Source organism: Oncorhynchus nerka, linkage group LG17 (genome assembly GCF_034236695.1).
Source record: "Oncorhynchus nerka isolate Pitt River linkage group LG17, Oner_Uvic_2.0, whole genome shotgun sequence".
NCBI classification, from domain to species: Eukaryota; Metazoa; Chordata; class Actinopteri; order Salmoniformes; family Salmonidae; genus Oncorhynchus; species Oncorhynchus nerka.
The window spans coordinates 17,694,157-17,714,438 of NC_088412.1; the positions used below are offsets into that span (position 1 = coordinate 17,694,157).

The 20,282-nt window shown below is 40.7% G+C and overlaps 1 long non-coding RNA gene across 1 annotated transcript; it reads right to left on the reverse strand.

Annotated features, from left to right (window-relative positions):
- Positions 1–7,594: 7,594 nt before the first annotated feature.
- On the reverse strand, positions 7,595–19,312 carry LOC135561412 (uncharacterized). The gene is made up of 2 exons (XR_010459408.1): positions 19,145–19,312; positions 7,595–13,115 (listed from the first exon to the last, which is right to left on the reverse strand). It is a non-coding gene; the product is annotated as an uncharacterized LOC135561412 (long non-coding RNA).
- Between the last annotated feature and the right edge of the window lie 970 nt (positions 19,313–20,282).

Consider the following 20,282-nt stretch of genomic DNA (forward strand, 5'->3'; position numbering starts at 1 on the left):
AGACGGTTAAATGCTCTACTAACAAAAAAGCTGTTAGAATTGTAAGTATATGCATGTCCCTTAAGGTCCTTGTGTAATTGTAATGTGATATTGTACCCCCTAGCCCCGCCCCCAGCCCCGCCCCTAGCTCGATTGTCCATTGTTTGTAATCTATGTATGCTTGTGTTCCCTCATGTGCTTTATGTATTGATTTGTTGTTAATAAAAATAAAAAATTTTTTTATTTTTTTTAAATAAAAGAAAAAAAAGATAATGTTACAACTCAGCAATCAGAGATATTACAACACTGTATATAGACATAATATGACATATGAAATGTCTTTTCTTTTGGAAAAAAAAAAAAAAAAAAAATGATGAGTTTACTTTCAACACAACGACTTGCCCGTACTCCCGTCGCCATATTGTGATGCAGCTACCCCTTCTCTATATGTGGTCATGATGAGTTTACTTTCAACACAACGACTTGCCCGTACTCCCGTCGCCATATTGTGATGCAGCTACCCCTTCTCTATATGTGGTCATGATGAGTTTACTTTCAACACAACGACTTGCCCGTACTCCCGTCGCCATATTGTGATGCAGCTACCCCTTCTCTATATGTGGTCATGATGAGTTTACTTTGAATTAAAACACATTCACTTCGGCAGTCACTTTTTTAAAGAAAAAAAGGGCAATTTAAGTCATACAATCAAAATGTTGACACACAGGTCCATACAACTATGAGTCCATGAAACTATGATTGCGTTTGGAAAAGGTCAGAAATACAGTCTTGCAGCAAAGAAAGATCTCAGCACTTCATTTACATTTACATTTAAGTCATTTAGCAGACGCTCTTATAGAGGCAGAGCTCTGATTCAAATCATATACTGATTAATTAAGCCATGATTAGATTTTTTTAATGATCATAACCTATTGTCAATTATGATAATGTGTTTGAATGGTCATGATTTTAATTGATGAGTTAATTCAAATAGATTGCCAATACAGGTAATTACTGGGCTAGTTTCATCTCATATTCCATAAGATATATATCCCATATTGGAAACTCAATGAAAGTTTAACATACTGTTTCAAATATGTGCCATTTTGAAAACACATATATCAGAAAAGGAAAATTGCTGAAAAAAACATAGGTGTTATGGATTTGCATCCTCTGCCTTATTATGGATTGAGAGTTACCTATCTGAACAAAAATCATTTTTGCTATATAAATACAGTAGAAAAGTGGAAAGCCTACTTGAAGGCACGCGCACACATTCTTTTTGCTGCGTCAACCTCTCTCAACCTGGGTGATGCGATGGAAGCTAACAAATCATTCTGAATTGATTGACATCCCAGAAAAGACGATATGTTCAGCAAGTAAAGCATTGCAACAAAAAATGACCTCTGCAAGCTCCTTGTAGTTTCACTTGTTAGTGGGAACTTTCCCTCTCGTCGTGTCCTCTAAAAGCCCATTCTCTCATGCTCAAAAACGCAGCGGTGTTGATAAGCTGCTTGAGAACATCTCTGTTTCTTCTTATTTTCTAATTGTGTTGCGCAGTTTGAATACACAGACCTTTGTCATGATTGATGCAGCTTCTTCCCAGATGCTTGAGTCTGATGTGGGCATTTATATGCACACTGCTTTTGTTTTGCCGTTTAGCTGAACGATCAATGTTCTTCAGGTCACTGTACCTCTCTTTCACCCAAGGCTCAGACTTTCTAAAAAGCAGGGAAGGCCAGCAATACAGGCAGCTTGATGACATTCTCTCTGTTAACCAGCTATACTTTTGATATATACCCCCTCACCTTTTCATCCTTCTTCCTGAAACTGATCTCAGGCAGAGGTTGACCCTCAGTTTTAATTCACACATTTTTAGTGTACCCTGGAGAATGAAAGGGGTTCTTATAATACTGTTATTGCATCAAATGGTTGTTTTATGCAATAGAATAGGGTTCTATTAGTACTCGCGTATCTGTGTCTGTGTGAACTGAGAGTGGGCCTTGGTGATAAAACCTAAAGACTGCATTCCATAGCATGAGTTGGTGTTTGTGTATTATGAGGTACCAAGGAAGGGGAACCTTGTTTTGGGGGCCAGAACCTGGCTTCTATATAATGAGGACAGTCCTCACAGCAGATCCTAACCTTTTGACACATTCCACACATCTGCTGTTTGTCATGTATTCAGAAGGATGTGTCTTTGCTATAAAGCTGTAACTCAGTTCTGCTCTTCTGAGTTCTCAGTGACCACCTCCAGGGTGGTTACTACCAACTCCAGTGTGGTTACTACCAACTCCAGGGTGGTTACTACCAACTCCAGGGTGGTTACTACCACCTCCAGGGTGGTTACTACCAACTCCAGGGTGGTTACTACCAACTCCACGGTGGTTACTACCAACTCCACGGTGGTTACTACCACCTGCAGGGTGGTTACTACCACCTCCACGGTGGTTACTACCACCTCCTGGGTGGTTACTACCACCTCCAGGGTGGTTACTACCAACTCCACGGTGGTTACTACCACCTCCAGGGTGGTTACTACCAACTCCAGGGTGGTTACTACCACCTCCAGGGTGGTTACTACCACCTCCAGGGTGGTTACTACCACCTCCAGGGTGGTTACTACCAACTCCAGGGTGGTTACTACCACCTCCAGGGTGGTTACTACCACCTCCAGGGTGGTTACTACCAACTCCAGGGTGGTTACTACCACCTCCAGGGTGGTTACTACCAACTCCAGGGTGGTTAGTACCAACTCCAGGGTGGTTACTACCACCTCCAGGGTGGTTACTACCACCTCCAGGGTGGTTACTACCAACTCCAGGGTGGTTACTACCACCTCCAGGGTGGTTACTAAATATTGATTCTTCATCTACTATAGTCCCACAATATTTCTATATACAATATTTAAAGTGTTTTAAGATAATGTTTAACTTATATGTTGAAAGGTTTCTAGTTTGCTCAGTTAATTTATTCCATTTCTTTATTGCTGTAAATCGAAATGTTCTTTTGCCCATTTCTTTTTTCTGTCTGGATAACGCATAGATGGTGGACAATCTATTCCTAGTATTTACGGAATGTCTGTCTCTTACCAACTGAATACCATTGTGAATAGAACTTGGCCGTTTTAAATGATGTATATTATAAAATAAAATAAGCATGTTTTTTTCAATTATCTTGTCGATTGATGACCAACCAAGAACACTGCGCATGACTGCAACAGAAGAACCATATCTCCGCCTTAAAACAATCCTTGCTGCTTTATTCTGTGCATTCTGCAGCCTCCTAACTTCACTAGATGATGCATTTCCCCAGACCACCGAACAATAGTTAACTTGACTCTCAACCAATGCCTGTGTTATTTGCTGAAGGATTTTCCCTGGTAAATATTTAGCTATTCTTCTGATTATGCATGCTGTTTTAATATATATATATTTTTTTACATAGATTAGTTATTTGAGACGACCATGATAAGCAGTTGTCTAGCTGCACTCCCAGTAGTTTGGTTTCTGCCACTTCTTCAATTTGTACTCCTCCCATACTTAATTGTATCCCATGCTGTTTTGGCCTTTTCCTAGTTGAACAGACCAACATAACTTTGGTTTTCTTGGTGTTTAAAGCAAGTTTGTTTTGGCAAACCCATTTCCTGATATTCTCCAAATCTCCTTGCAAAGCTTGATGTACCTGTTGAACCGATTGTCTTGCTGCATAAATTGTAGTATCATCTGCAAATATAGTAGCTTGAGTTTCAACCAAGGCATAGGGAAGGTCATTGGTGTATATTAAGTAGAGAAGTGGCCCAAGGCAGCTGCCCTGCGGTATTCCACAGTTTAACACATTAGGGGAAGAAAATGAACCATTGATATAGGTGGATATAGGTTTCCTATCAGTTAGATATGACTGTACCCAATTCAATGCTACCTCCTTAAAACCATAATGCATTAATTTTGTCAAAATAATTTCATGATCCACTAAATCAAATGCTGCACTGAAATCTAAAAATAGTACACCTACAAACCTGCCATTATCCATAGCATTGAGCCACTGGTCAGTCATGTCAACCAATGCAGTGGTAGTGGAATGGTTTTTGCGATAAGCATGCTGATTGTCTGTAATCAGATCATTCTTTTCCATATACTCCCACATTTGTCTACTCACAATACCCTCCAATATCTTACTGAGTGTAGGGAATAGACTAATTGGTCGACTATTGGCAGGAGAAATGGGTTCTTTGCAGTCTTTCGGAATAGGACACAGTTTCGCATGCTTCCATACATTTGCAAACAACCCCTTTTCCAGTGACCAATTAAATATGTATCTCAGTGGAACTGCAATCTGGGGAGCAGCACAGCGAAGCAATAAATTGTCCATAAGACCATAACCTGTAGATTTACCATCAGGTAATGACTTCAATAGGTTTAACACCTCCTCCACTGACACCGTTTGTAGACTAAAAGAGAAGATCTTATTGCTCATAATATGATCATCAATCCATTGGACAATAGCTTGTTTGGAAGAATGTATGTCTACATTGTTGCTTAGTAATTACATTTTCAGTGTAAAAAAATCTGCAAAATGATTGGCAATATCAACTGTTTTTTTTAATTATTCTCCCGTCAACCTCCACACTAGATGGGCATGATGAGATAGATGTACCAAGTAAGCCCTTAACTGTGTTCCATACCTTTTTACAATCATTTTTACAATCAGTAAAAGCATTGTTGTAAAATAACTTTTTTTCCCTTCGATTCAATTTAACTGCATAATTACGTAATGTTCTATAATTCTGTTCATCAATTTCTAATTTTGACTTGGCTGCTAAGACTTTTGCCATATTTCTTTGAGAAAAAGCTTCACCCAGTTCATCATCAATCCATGGAGATGGACGGGCACCAACTGTTCTCTTTCTTATAGGGGCATGATGGTCCATTACCTCAGTGAGCAAATCAATAAAACATTCTGTAGCGTGATTAAATCATCCTCTAGATAAATCAGCTCCCAGGGTACAGCAGCCAAATCATTTAGAAATAACTCATGATTAAATGTTTTAAAATGTATTTTGACCACAATCCTAGGGGGTTTCTTTGGAGCCTTGGTGTTCATGGTTATGGTCACAATATTATGGTCTGTCCAGCCCACTGGCATTGATCTGGCTTTTAAGTATTGCAATAGTATATTACAGAAAATCAGATCAATGCATGTGTCTGAATGACTTAATTGAAGATCTAGTAGTATCATTAACCATTTGTTTCAAACCACAGTTCTTAGCATATCTCATCAATTTCGTTCTATTCGAATTATTGTGATCCTTCCAATTTATTTTAAAATCCCCCAAGATAAATACATCTCTGTTGGTATCTGTGGCCTGGTCAAACCCAGTACATAAGTCATCCAGATAAGACACCTTAGAGCTAGGAGGTCTATACACACATCCTACCAATATGGGTGCCTGGTGAGGTAGATGTACTTGAGCCCATAGTGCCTCTATTTGACCTACATTAAGGTCATCCCACCTCTTAAAAGGTATATGATTCTGAATATACAGTGCTACACCCCCACCATTCCTGTTCCTGTCCCTTCTCAGTAGACTAGATCCTTGAATGTTCATTTGCCCATCATTTACAGATGCATCTAAATGCGTTTCGGTCAGAGCCAAAATATGAATATTATTTATGTTGACCAAGTTAAAAACCTCATCTATTTTGTTAGGAAGGCTACATACATTAACCTGAGCTATATGTAGCCCTTTCCTTATCAAGTGGAGATCAGTATAGCATGTATTTCTTATAGTTGAAGTTGTTATGATACACTACAACACACAAACTCAGTTTTAAACATTAAATTAAAATAACCAGGGAGTTACTTTAGAGTCCTGATACAGTTGCCTGTTGATATAAAGTTTATCCATCACCATGGAGACTCGTTGATTCAGGCAACGCTTTTCCTTCATGATGGGATATAGTTTTTTTCTCCTTTCATTGATCTCGGTGGGGAAGTGATCATTCATTCCAAAATCAGTGTTTCTGAGTTCTCTCCCCATGTTCTTCGTCATTTCCTTTTGCTTAAATTTATCAAAACATGCAATAATAGCCCGTGGCCTATTTCCAGAGGCCTTGCCTATTCTATGGACTCTGGAGAAAGTGGCATTGCGCACAACATCGGTGGGCAGTTTTAGTTGAGTTGACATAAAGTCTCGGACTGTGTCCTCACAGCCTGTTGTCATTCTCCGGTATCCCTGAAAAGATGACATTGTCCCGCATTGATCGACACTGTACATCAAGCAAGGTTTCTTTAAGTTGGTTGTTCTCCCTTTGCACCACCTCCACCTTGCTATGAATAGAGTCTACAGTACCTTTCAGCTCCACCTTGCTATGAATAGAGTCTACAGTACCTTTCAGCACTGTGTTCTCTTTCCTTAGATCATCAATCTGACATTGGCTGAATTCGAGACTAGCACATAATGCATTGATGTCCTCTCGTAATATATCCAAGATATCAAGTTTGGCAAGCCTTTCATTAATGGATTTTAACAAGTCAACATCCATATCAGTAAACCTCTCCCCACTCGCCACACGCGCCCTCTTACTAGGGGATGGTTTGGTTCCATCGTTGATACCTATTGGCCAACCTGGTTTTGTTTTGTAGATTTGGTTGGTTGTCCTTGACAATGCTTGAATCCTCCGAAACCAGCGACATGTTTCTTTGAGTTCGTAAGTATCTCTCGTCAATGAATCGTTCAAGCTCTTCAATGGATTCTAAATCATCCAGCGTGTTTACAGAGTTAACTCCACAACAACACCCTGGCCCATCTACTGTTGATAGCCCCAATTCTGACGTGTGCTCTGATATCTGCTTCACTGATTTCTGCTCTCGTAAAAGCCTGGGTTTTCTGCACGTTAACACTAGAAGCTTATTACCGAAAATGGATCAATTGAAAGTGTGGGTTCACAGCTCCAATCCAGATGTGTTGGTCATTACTGAGATGTGGTTAAGGAAGAGTGTTTTGAACACTGCTGTTAACCTTTCTGGTTATAACCTTTTTTGGCAAGACAGATCTTCTAAAGGTGGGGGAGTGACAATCTTCACCAAGGATCACCTTCAGAGCTCGGTTGTCTCCACCAAGTCTGTCTCCAAACAATTTGATTTGCAGGTTTTAAGTATTAAACTTTCAAAAAGCTTTTTGTTGACTGTTGCTGAGTGTTATCGTCCACCATCAGCACGGGCCTGTACCCTAACTGCCCTAAGCGCTCTCCTGGCCCCTTACACTAAGTCTGAATTTGTCCTGCTTGGTGACCTAAACTGGGACATGCTTAAACCACCTGACCAAGTCCTAAAGCAATGGGACTCCCTAAATCTTTGTCAGATTATTTCTAATCCCACAAGGTATGACTCCAAACACCCACAAAATGCTACTCCCCTTGATGTTATCCTCACAAATAATCCTGATAGGTATCAGTCTGGTGTTTTCTGTAATGACCTTAGTTGATCACTGTTTTACAGCCTGTGTTCGTAATGGCTCAGTGAAACGACCTGTCCTGATTTGTCATAGACGCTTGCTAAAAAACTGTAACGGTTCTCTTTAGGTGAAGTAGAGGCGGACCAAAATGCAGCGTGGTGGTTATTCATGTTCTTTAATTTATAAAGACACTACACATGAGATAACTAACAAAAACAACAAACGTGAGAAAACCTAAAACAGTCCCATCTGGTGCTAATGAGCATGCCTTCCTTCATGAACTGTCCTCTGTAAAATGGTATAGAATCAGCTTGATCCCCTCTGTTGAACACGCTTGGACCTTCTTTTTTAATATTTTCAGTGATATTGTTAACAAACACGCTCCCATAAAGAAAATGGAATTAAAAACAGGTTCAGCCCCGGTGTCACAAGCGTAGAGAGGAGTAGGCAGGAGGCAGTCGCCAGTTCAGAAATACTGAATTTATTAAAGCACCATAATAAAAGCGAGACGAAACCCAAAGTGCAAAATAATAAAGTACTCAGGAAAGAGTAGGAGAGATTCCTCTCAGGAAAACAAGCAACATTTACAATGACCGACAAAGACAAATGACAGAGGGAGTAGATATACCGTGAAAAAGTGGGGATTGGAACCAGGTGTGTGTAATGATGACGAGACAAGTCCGGGGTTGATGAGCAAAGGGCGTTTTCCAGCAGCGGGTTTGGCAGCAGCTAGAAGGTCGGCAACGCCAAACACCTGAGCTGAACAAGAGGCTTGATGAAAGACAGTCAATATTTAAATCACCCAGAAAATATACCTCTCTGTTGATATCACATACATTATCAAGTATTTCACACATGTTATCCAGATACTGACTGTTAGCACTTGGTGGTCTATAGCAGCTTCCCAGAATAATGGACTTTAGGTGAGACAGATTAAACTGTAGCCATATTTCTTCAACAGTATTTAACTCGAGATCCTCTCTAATCTTTACAGGAATGTGGTTTTGAATATAAACAGCAAAACCTCCACCACTGGCATTTCTGTCTTTTCTGTATATGTTATAACCTTGTATTGCTACCACTGTATCATCAAAGGTATTGTCCAAGTGAGTTTGAGATAGTCATAATATGAACGCCGTCCAGCCACCAGTGTAGAAAAGATTAACATTCCACTCTGCGTTTTCCCCAGTTTCTTACGTAGGCTGGCGACCTGTGTGATCAACGAAGCCACCTCAAGCCTATAATCCTCGCCAAGCAAACAATTGCCGCATTGGAACTCCGAGTGATCCAGTTTGTCCCGAAACAAAGCGTAGTAGATACAGCTCCTACAGAGCTGGAACCGTTCATTTTCTTTCAAGCAGACTTTAACCTGTCAGTTAAGATTCCGGGACAAGAAATAGCCATCCTCGCTGTTAAAAGCTAACCGTGTCACAGAATCTAAGGGAAATAAGATATTTGTGCATATGGAACATTTCTGGGATCTTTTATTTCAGCTCATGAAACATGGAACCAGAGCTTTACATGTTGCGTTTTTGTTCAGTGTAATAGAACACAGAGGCGTTTCGTTAATGGAAGCCTCTCTCATTCAAATTCAGTTGAGTGTGGTGTACCGGCTAGGGACATTTTTGTTTTCTGTTTTTACAAATGACTTTCCACTGACCTTGAATAAAGCCTGACAAAATAACTGAGGCACTTAACTTAGATCTCCAGTCAGTTTTAGAATGGGTAACTATAGCAACAGTCCGGTGCGAAATATCTCAAAAACTAAAAGCATCTTTTTTGGGACAAATCACTCGCTCAACGCAAACCTAATTATATCTATTAATTAACAATGTTGCTATTGAGCAAGCTGCTTGTAACCCTATATAGCAAGCTGTCATAGTCAAAACATATCGACTCAATGGTTTCTAAAATGGGAAGAGGTCTGTCCATGACAGGGCGTTGCTCTGCCTTCTTGACATCTCAGTCAACCAGACAGGTTCTACAGGCCCTAGTTTTGTCACATGTGGACTACTGCCCAGCTGTCTGGTCATGTGTGGCAAAGAAGGACATAGGTCAATTGCAGTTGGTTCAGAACAAAGCAGCATGTATCGCACTTATATGTGCACAGGGGGAAAGTGTCAGTAACATGCATGTCTCTCTCCTGGCTCAAAGTTGAGGAGAAATTGTCTGCATCACTATTGGTCTTTATGCGAGGCATTGATGTGTTGAAGGTACCTCTGTTCAAGCAGTTAGCGCACAGTTCGGACACTCATCGGTACAACACAAGACATGCAACCAGAGGTCTCTTCACAGTGTCCAGGTCCAGAACAAATTCTGATCGCAAATTTGCTGTGTGAGTGAGAAATGTCATGCGCTGGTTGCAGTGCATTCGTGCAATTAAAACTATCTATGACACACTTCAATGATATTAAACATAATCCATAAACTATGACCAAGAAATTGCTTATTAAAGCATTGCCTATTGTTCATTTTAGCTCTCATTTAGCACTGGAGCCGGAGCTGGAGTTGAATTAGGCCTACATAACAATATCTGTAATAATATGGCAACTACTCCTTTCAACAACAGCAGCAATCATAAATTCAATGGGTACATCATGAGGTTGGAGTACGGTCTTTAAGATACAAAGACCTGACTGGAATCATTTACCTATAGAAATCAGGGCATTAAAATCACACAGTGAATTTAAGAAAACACTTTTTCAAATGTTAAGAACAAACTGTTTGTGTTTTAATAAACATCACCATGTGAAGATATTTGTAAGTACTATATGTAAGTATGTATATATTATAGGTACTTCGATTTATTCGTCGTTTTAGTAGTTGTAGTAGTTTTTATTAATTGTACAAAACCTTTCATGCTCTACGTTTTTTATTTGTATTGTTAATATTATTATTTAATTGTTGTTATTATTGTTATTAGGCAGTAGTTGCCATAATATGATTGTTATTAAGTATTGTTTGTTTGTTTCGTTTGTCTCATTTGGACACTCTTGAAAACGAGATTGTGCATCTCAAGAGATCCTGCAAAATGTCAAAAATAGAAATCTGTCTGGATAATAGCTGACCAATGTGCATGATATCCCTGCTGCATGCTTTCACTTGGTTAGTTAGTATAACCACAGAGACCGTCTGGTCCATGAGCCCAATGGCCTGCTGGTCATATTGACCAAGAGCATGACACGCAATGCACTGGCATCTTAGACATTACAGTAGGGTACCACTTACCTATTACAATTCAGGTGCCAAGCTCCTGGATTATGAGGGATTGAAGTGACAAAAATGATCAAATAAATAATATGAATATGGGATTAGATGTATTGTAGCAACTGACTGTGATGTTGCTGACATGATTCAGTACAGTAACCTAATCACACCCTGCTCTCCTGGTGAATTAGCATGAACAGAAAACTGTCAAGGAATTCAAAGTTTGACCGAACCTAAAACACAGATCTGAAAGGGATCATGCAACCGTCACATTAATGTGAATACCTTATGACCTTAAATTATATTTTTCAAGAACCTTGATTAATTATATTGACTCGACCATAGCCTAATATGCAACATTATTGATTAAAATCAATAGCAAGGGCACTATGATATTCATGATCTATAGTCTACTGATCAAATAGGTTTCAATTTCCACAAGAGAGTTGATTTGACATTAGGAATGACATCAATACTAGTTTTAATCTCATTAAATTCCCTTTAAATGGTAGCAATTTTTTTATTTTACTAGGCAAGTCAGTTAAGAACAAATTCTTATTTTCAATGACGGCCTAGGAACAGTGGGTTAACTGCCTGTTCAGGGGCAGAACGACAGATTTGTACCTTGTCAGCTCTGGGATTCGAACTTGCAACCTTTCGGTTACTAGTCCAACGCTCTAACCACTAGGCTACCCTGCCGCCCTGCCACCCTACACTGTATCATATTATGATATCATAATATGATATTCACACAGATATTATGGATATATTCTTTGATAAGCAACAATATTGTAGTTAATTTATTTTTATGAAATTATATACTATATTCATAAATATTCCAGCTAAAAAAAGGTTCTGAATCAGATTGAAGGCGGTTATTACTTCAGTCATATAGTAATCTTTCATTTATTAACGGATGATCTTGATGGATACTGTTTGACCGCCTCACAGTTCTACAGTGTAACACCTGAGCTTACTCTTTGGTCTTTAAAAATGACAGAGGTCAACCTTGCTCTGCGGATCAGTGCTCTTAGCCTCAAACTTGATATTGATCCCAATATTGATCTTCATGGGATTTAGGAGTTATATTTTGCCCGTGTCAGTTTCCATTTCCCTTCTGCCAAAAATACTTTGAAAGTGTCCATATACTGAGCCACATTTCTGTTTCAAATGAAACGGTGGCAGTTCAAGATATTTTCTACTTCATACTGTTTAGGTTTTTATCTAGCACTGCACTCATTACGTTTATATCGGCCACTGCACTCATGTCCTGCTAGAGCTGCCCTGGTCAACTGTAAGTGCTGTTATTGTGACGTGGAAACGTCTAGGAGCAACAAAGTGCTTAGCGCATACAAATCATCTGTCCTCGGTTGCAAAACTCACTACTGATTTCCAAAATGTTCGTCGGGCGCTTAATGAAATGACAGAAGAATCTAGTTTTGGTGGATGCCAGGAGAACGCTACCTGCCCCAATGCATAGTGCCAACCATAAAGTTTGGTGGAGGAGGAATAATGGCCTGGGGCGGTTTTTCATGGTACGGACTAGGCCCCTTAGTTCCAGTGGAATCAAGTGAAATCTTAACGCTACAACATACAATGACATGCTAGACAATTCTGTGCTTCCAACTTTGTGGCAACAGTTTTGGGAAGGCCCTTTTCTGTTTCAGCATGACAATGCCCCCGTGCACAAAGCAAGGTGTCCACATACGTTTGGTCATGTGGTGTATTTCTCTGACAAATCAGTTATGGCAAGATAGCATGAGCCAGTGTCTGAAATGTGCTTTTGTATAACACTTGTTCCACAATGCGTTGCTGCAAAAGTAGCTTGCAACTTAGTTTCAATGTTTCATCACATCATGGATATACAGTGTACAAGTTACTGTGGAAACAATATCAACTATTGCAAGTTGAATGCCCGCAGGCCTTCAATCAATCAAATGTATTTATAAAGCCCTTCTTACATCAGCTGATGTCACAAAGTGCTGTACAGAAACCCAGCCTAAAACCCCAAACAGCAAGCAATGGAGTTGTAGAAGCACGGTGGCTAGGAAAAACTTCCTAGAAAGGCCAGAACCTAGGAAAAAAACAGGAACCAGGCTATGAGGGGTGGCCAGTCCTCTTCTGGCTGTGCCGGGTGGAGATTATAACAGAAAATGGCCAAGATGTTCAAATGTTCATAGATGACCAGCAAGGTAAAATAATAATAATCACATTGGTTGTCGAGGGTGCAACAGGTCAGCTCCTCAGTAGTAAATGTCAGTTGGATTTTAATAGCCGCTCATTCAGAGTATCTCTATCACTTCTGTGGTCTCTAGAGAGTTGAAAACAGCAAGTCTGGGACAGGTAGCACGTCAGGGTGAACAGGTCAGGGTTCCATAGCCACAGGCAGAACAGTTGAAACTGGAGCACTACCACGACCAGGTGGACAGGGGACAGCAAGGAGTTATCAGGCCAGGTAGTCCTGAGGCATGGTCTTTGGGATCAGGTCCCCCGGGAGAGAGAAAGAAAGAAAGAGAGAATTAGAGAGAGCTTACTTAAATTCACACAGGACAAGACAGGAAAAATACTCCAGCTATAACAGACTGACCCTAGCTCCCCAACACATAAACTATTACAGCATAAATACTGGAGGCTGAGACAGGTGTCGGGAGACACTGTGGCCCCGTCTGACGACATCCCCTGAGAGGGCCAAACAGACAGGATATAACCCCACCCACTTTGCCAAAGCACAGCCCCCACACCACTAGAGGGATATCTTCAATCGCCAATTTATCATCCTGAGACAAGGCCGAGTATAGCCTATGAAGATCTCTCCCATGGCACAAACCCAAAAGGGGGGGGGGCAACCCAGACAGGAAGATCACCTCAGTGACTCAACCCACTCAAGTGACGCACCCCTCCTAGGGACGGCATGGAGGAGCACCAGTGAGCCAGTGACTCAGCACCTGTAATAGGGTTAGAGGCAGAGAATCCCAGTGGAGAGAGGGGAACCGGCCAGGCAGAGACAACAAGGGCGGTTCGTTGCTCCTGTATATTTCCGTTCACCTTCACACTCCTGGGCCAGACTACACTCAATCTTAGGACCTACTGAAGAGATGAGTCTTCAATAAAGACTTAAAAGTTGTGACCGAGTCTGCGTCTCTCACATGGGTAGGCAGACCATTCCATAAAATTTGAGCTCTATAGGAGAAAGCCCTGCCTCCAGCTGTTTGCTTAGAAATTCTAGGGACAGTAAGGAGGCCTGCGTCTTGTGACGTAGTGTACGTGTAGGTATGTACAGCAGGACCAAATTGGAAAGATAGGTAGGAGCAAGCCCATGTAATGCTTTGTAGGTTGGCAGTAAAACTTTAAAATCAGCCCTTGCCTTAACAGGAAGCCAGTGTAGAGAGGCTAGCACTGGAGTAATATGATCAAATGTTTTGGTTCTAGTCACGATTCTAGCAGCCGTGTTTAGCACTAACTGAAGTTTATTTCGTGCTTTATCCAGGTAGCCGGAAAGTGGAGCATTGCAGTAGTCTAACCTAGAAGTGACAAAAAGATGAATGCATTTTTCTGCATAATTTTTGGACAGAAAGTTTCTGATTTTTGCAATGTTACGTAGATGGAAAAAGCTGTCCTTGAAACAGTCTTGATATGTTCGTCAAAAGAGAGATCAGGGTCCAGAGTAACGCTGAGGTCCTTCACAGTTTTATTTGAGACGACTGTACAACCATCAAGATTCATTGTCAGATTCAACAGAAGATCTCTTTGTTTCTTGGGACCTAGAACTAGCATCTCTGTTTTGTCCGAGTTTAAAAGTAGACAATTTGCCGCCATCCACTTAATTATGTCAGTCAGCTCAGCTGTCCTACAACACAATATTCTGTCACGCCCTGATCTGTTTCACCTGTCTTTGTGCTTGTCTCCACCCTTCTCCAGGTGTCACCCATCTTCCCCATTATCCCCTGTCTTTTCCCTGCCTCTCTTTTTCTCATCCTCCTGGTTTTTGACCCTTGCCTGTCCTGACCCTGTACCCGCCCGTCTGACCACTCTGCCTGACCCTGAGCCTGCCTACCGTCCTGCACCTTTGCTCCACCTCTGGCTTACTGAACTCTGCCTGTCCCTGACCCTGAACCTGCCTGCCTTGACCTGTCGCTTGCCTGCCCCTGGTGTTACAATAAACATTGTTACTTCACACAGTTTACACTTGGGTCTTACCTTGATATCCTGATACAGTTGAAGTTGGGAAGTTTACATACACTTAGGTTGGAGTCATTAAAACGTGTTTTTCAACCACTCCACACATTTCTTGTTAACAAACTATAGTTTTGGCAAGTCGGTTAGGACACCTACTTTGTGCATGACACAAGTATTTTTTCCAACAACTGTTTACAGACAGATTATTTCAATTATAATTCACTGTATCACAATTCCAGTGGGTCAGAAGACCCTTCCAATACAGGAATCATGAGGCTAATGCACTTTACTGTTTGACCAACTCATGGTTTTAGCTGCTAAAAAAAGAGGATGTTTGGACCATAACGGATTTTGACATACTGTAGCTATATTGTAATCAAGGTTCTGTCATCAGTAGCGGTCTGATAGTATTCAGCAAACTAAATAACATTGTCAATCTGTTATTACCTGAGAGTATAGACTGAGTATATCAAACATTAGGGCCACCTTCCTAATATTGAGTTGCACCCTCCCCCTTTTGCCCTCAGAACAGCCTCAATTCATCGGGGCATGGACTCTACAAGGTGTCGACTCCAATGCTTCCCACAGTTGTGTCAAGTTGGCTGGATGTCCTTTGGGTGGTGGACCATTCTTGATTCACACGGAAAACTGTTGAGCGTGAAAAATCCAGCAGTCTTGCAGTTCTTGACACAAACCGGTAAACCTGGCACCTACTACCATACCCTGTTCAAAGGCACTTCAATCTTTTGTCTTGCCCATTCACCCTCTCAATAGCACACATACACAATCCATATCTCAAGGCTTAAAAATCGTTCTTTAACCTGTCTCTTCCTCTTCATCTACACTGACTGAAGTGGATTTAACAAGTGACATAAATAAGGGATAATAGTTTTCACCTGGATTCACCTGGTCAGTGTATGACATGGAAAGATCAGGTGTTCTTAATGTTTAGTATACTTGGTTTATATTTTGGGATGGTGCGTTACAGATGTCTCTTGAGGTTGATAGTATTTTCCTCAGTCAATTTGTGGGTCAAACGGTCTATTTTCCTGTGGAAACATTGCATTTGGGTCTGAATTGAATTTTTGAATTAACATGATAAGTAAAGTGTCTCCAAACATTGCGTGTGCCTTATTTAAATCAATGATTTGTTGCCGACAGATTGGAGAACGGTTGACGGCAGACACATGACTCGTGAATGAACCGGGCATTGTATTTATTTTCCAATAACAGCATTGAAACATTGCAGTGAGAAAGCCTTACTATTTTGCTAATTTCATGCATGCTTTTGATTGGCCCAAATTAATAACACTGAAAAGCTCTCAATTTCTCCAAAAACTCTTGCAGTTCACTTACTAGTCAGATTTCGGTTACAGAGATAATTTAGTCTCTTCTCGTTTTTTTCAACTGAAATGAAAAATATTTTTCGTTTAGTTATAGTTTTTTGTGTGTCTATTTAGTCAGTTATTGTCTCGTCAACTGCCACTGAAAAATTGGTGTTTAAAAAATATTTTCTGCACTATTTTTGTTTATGAAATTAACACTTTGTTGATGGAGCTGTCTGTGTCATCAGGGCAGTAACTCAGGTCACTATGAGGCCTCATGATGGTGTGTCCTTTTCATAGGAGTCGAGGGAGACTCGTAAATAGCAAGTGTACAGAAAAATAAATTATTTTTGGAGGTTGCTAAACCTTTGCAATCACATTGCTGGACATGTTATGATACCCACCTTTGCTCCTTCTGGTAGGTCCCGGCATCCGTTCACGACCAGGAATCAGTGTTATCGTGTTTCCAAGCCAAATCTGAGTTGTATTGAGGTAGGCTAACATTAGCCAGGTAGCTAGCTAGTTAGGTAGCTAGCTAACGTCAGCTATGCTAGCGATGATAGATAATGGTTATCAAAATATACTGTACATAATCAGATACAAAGCCAGCAGTATATGGTTTAGCTACCAGTATACACACTACCATTGGGAACCAACTCCAACCACCTATTCCGCATGGTAGGGTCATTCAGCAGGACATGCAAACCATAGCTGACTGTTCATCCTACTGGAAGTATGCATTGTTGAACCGGAGCCAGAGACATTGTCAATCTGTATAGGCCTTTTCAGTCTCAAACGGTCTGATCCTTTGAACGCGATAAAACAATGGAGCCCCATTCAATGAAGAGAACCAACGTGAGTGGAGGGGCGATTTGCATGTGGAGCTATGCAAAAGGGGAAATGAATTGTAGACATAATTGTCATCCAAACCTAACCTTAATTTACTCGTTGTGACGCACTCAGGTTCCAAACTCCGTTTAAGACGAGACTGACGTTATGAACAAAATGATCCCATTAAGAATAAATGTCTCTGACTCATATCGAAGCCACAAAGGCCGTTTTCAAAGAGATTATTTTGTTTTTTCGGGGCAGTCGCTCTTTAACAAGGGATACATCTGAAATGGCAAACTACACTATATAGTGCACTACTGTTGTCCAGGGTCCATAGGGAGAATAGGTTGCCATTTTGGCCGCAGACAATATGTGACCGCTCCATTGCCCAGGACCAGGATGTGAACAATGGAGTGTAGTGGTATTCTGGCAGCATTCGAGCATCAGACTTGTGGCCAGTGAAACGCTCAGTCAAAACAAATCATGGCTCCACTCACTCTGCTGGTCAAAGCCAGTAGAGCTCAAGCCACTAGCATTCCATCGGCAGTGGGTCATCAGAGAAAGACGATCCCGTTTACAAGAGTCCTCAGCGGTTCTAGTGCCCTCTCCATCAACCGGCCTGGTACTGCACATTCAATAAGGATAATCCTAATCTGCCTACCTAATTACCTCTACAGCATACAGTCAATTGTATCATTTACCTGACTGATTGACATGCTTTAGAAGGGCTATTTTGGGGGCTCGTCGACTGGAATATCTGTCATACAGGGTAGCTGGTACGGGGACATTTATATTACTGTGGCTGTTGTTCTGTCATTTTGTCTGTTCCACTGTCCCCGCCGCCCCAACCTCATGCCCACCCAACACCCGGCCCCCTCTGCCTGTGGCTTGGAACAGAAGTGTGAGGCAGAAAAATAGCATAATTGGTGCTAATTTAATTGTAATCATATGCATGCTCTTGTTACATTCACATACTCTACAGTATGTTCCTGGTGACAGCTTGGCTAAATTCAGCGTTCTGATCAGATTTATTTTGTGTCTCTGTCAACTCAGCTCTCGCCATGCATGCTGTGGGTCAGAATAACTTCTACTGTAAGTCTGTCAGACAGACTCTCATGTCTACAGGGGCGTAGGAGAGACTGACATTGTCACATTGGGGTGGGGACACATTAGGGTGAGTATTTTTGGGGGGCAAAACAGGTTTTAAATGCAAATTTCCAGTGACTTTTGGTCACTAGAAATACAGACATCTTAATTTACAAATTGGCAAAACAAGGCTAATGGGGGGCCTTGTAGAGGGGCACTTACACTGGTACAGTGTAATCAGTCTTAGGGCCATGGCCATTCATACCGTACTGAATACCAGTCTAACTGTTAATGTGAATATATTCAAATAAACAAACCATTTTGTATTCTTTCTCTGCTACTGTATGATACATTTTCTAGTATTTTTCTCACTTCCCCTGTCAGGTTGTTACTACTGCTGCTCTACATACTGTATGGTTTGAAACTTAATATTTTCAACTTATAATACCGTTTTTATACTGTAATAACCAGCAACATACACAGTTAAAAACTGTTTAAATATTTTTTTTAAATATAGGTATGAAAGTTCAAACTGTAATGAATCAATATCCACTCTACACAATTATACACACAAATCAAATATAATCATGGCTGCCTCTCTCCTGCCAACATAATATCATGGGAAAATTTCATCCTGGCACGTTTTTGCAAAAAGTTTAAAGCTTTTCTTAATACTTTGTAGTTAATGGGAAAAGATGAGTGTCACAGGGTTGATGTTTTTCTCAGTACATTGCAGTCAATGGGAAGTTAACACATGTAATACACCCTCTAGACTCAAGATGCTATAATTTCATCAGAGATCATATATGATCATGCAGATTGATCACACAATGACAGATAATCAGTCTATGAACTCTGTGGGCTTACCTGTTGGTTTGTGGCCACTCTCTCTCTCTGCCTGTCTGTCTGTTCATGGCTTTCACTATCCTGCCATGATCATGATAGCACCAAACAAAGTCTTAACACATGGAACACACCATCATGACCCATAATCAAGTTAAAGACATCTAAACTGAAAGCACTCACATTTGCCAGCTAGTTTGCCAGGGGTGGTGTGCAGGCAGTTGCCAATAACATTACTTACAGTCCTTACACTCCAATGAAAAAACTGTTGTCCTCTTTTTTTTCTCTTCTTAAGTGGTGACACATCCATTGCTAACTCACTGATCCTATGATGAAGACTAAGACAGTGATTGTGCAAGTAGTTCTGTAGCTAGCAAGTATTCGTGACTTCAAAGAAACACTCCCTATCAGTTTTTCACACAGCCAGAACTACTGCTTTTTCTCTCTCTCACTCACACACTACCACACTGCGTGTTACAACCGAGAGTGAGAACAGTCAGTGGGGACAGGGGGAAGTGACTCATGTTCCAGCAGCAGAGGCCTTCAAATAAAAGTCCCTCAACGAATCTGCATTTAAAAAAAAAAAAAGTATATTTTTATCATATAAAAAATGTCTAATGGACCATTTTACCTACTTCTAAAATTGGTGGTGGGGGGTTCTATGGTGGTTATTGCATAAAACTGCCAGAAGAACTCATAGGCACCAAATGTTAAGTTTGACGTTGCATTAGCGAACATGCATTATTTCCACTCTCTCAGCAAGAGATGCACATGGGAAAGATCATTTTGGGCACCTCTGTTGCTCTACAGCTGCCCCTGAAGACTGTCATATTAATAATGTACCACGTCACTCAGGTTTGTTCACGGTCTCTGATTGTGGTAGGGACACGAGGGTCTGCTGTTTTTCAGCAGGGTGAAGTGTTACAGCAGTGGGCCTCTTTCTTGTATCAGGGTTGCAGGAGAGTTAACAAGGTCATCAGGCTCAGCCATTTCAGATATGAACTTTTACTGATTAGAAATATTTACAGAGAATTTCACTTGAAGGCACAAAGGACATTTGAATCTCATTTCAGTAATTGTAGGGGTTGACATTATCAAAGAGGAAGAGGCGAAGCAAGAGGCTTTACTCCGCCCGAAATCACGTTAAGCAGATTTGTCTAATTTAGTCAAGATAAAAATGTATTTTGATTTTGATACGTGAGGCTTATTTGATTTAATATAAGTTTTGCAATGCTTAGGTTGTTACGAGTGTACTGATATGTGTGATGCATGTAATATTCTGGCCACTTTAAGAAAAAACACTTAATATCGGCGGTGTCCCTGTTGAAATCCGAGACCATCTATGCATATACTGTACATGAGGCTTGTAGCATAGCATC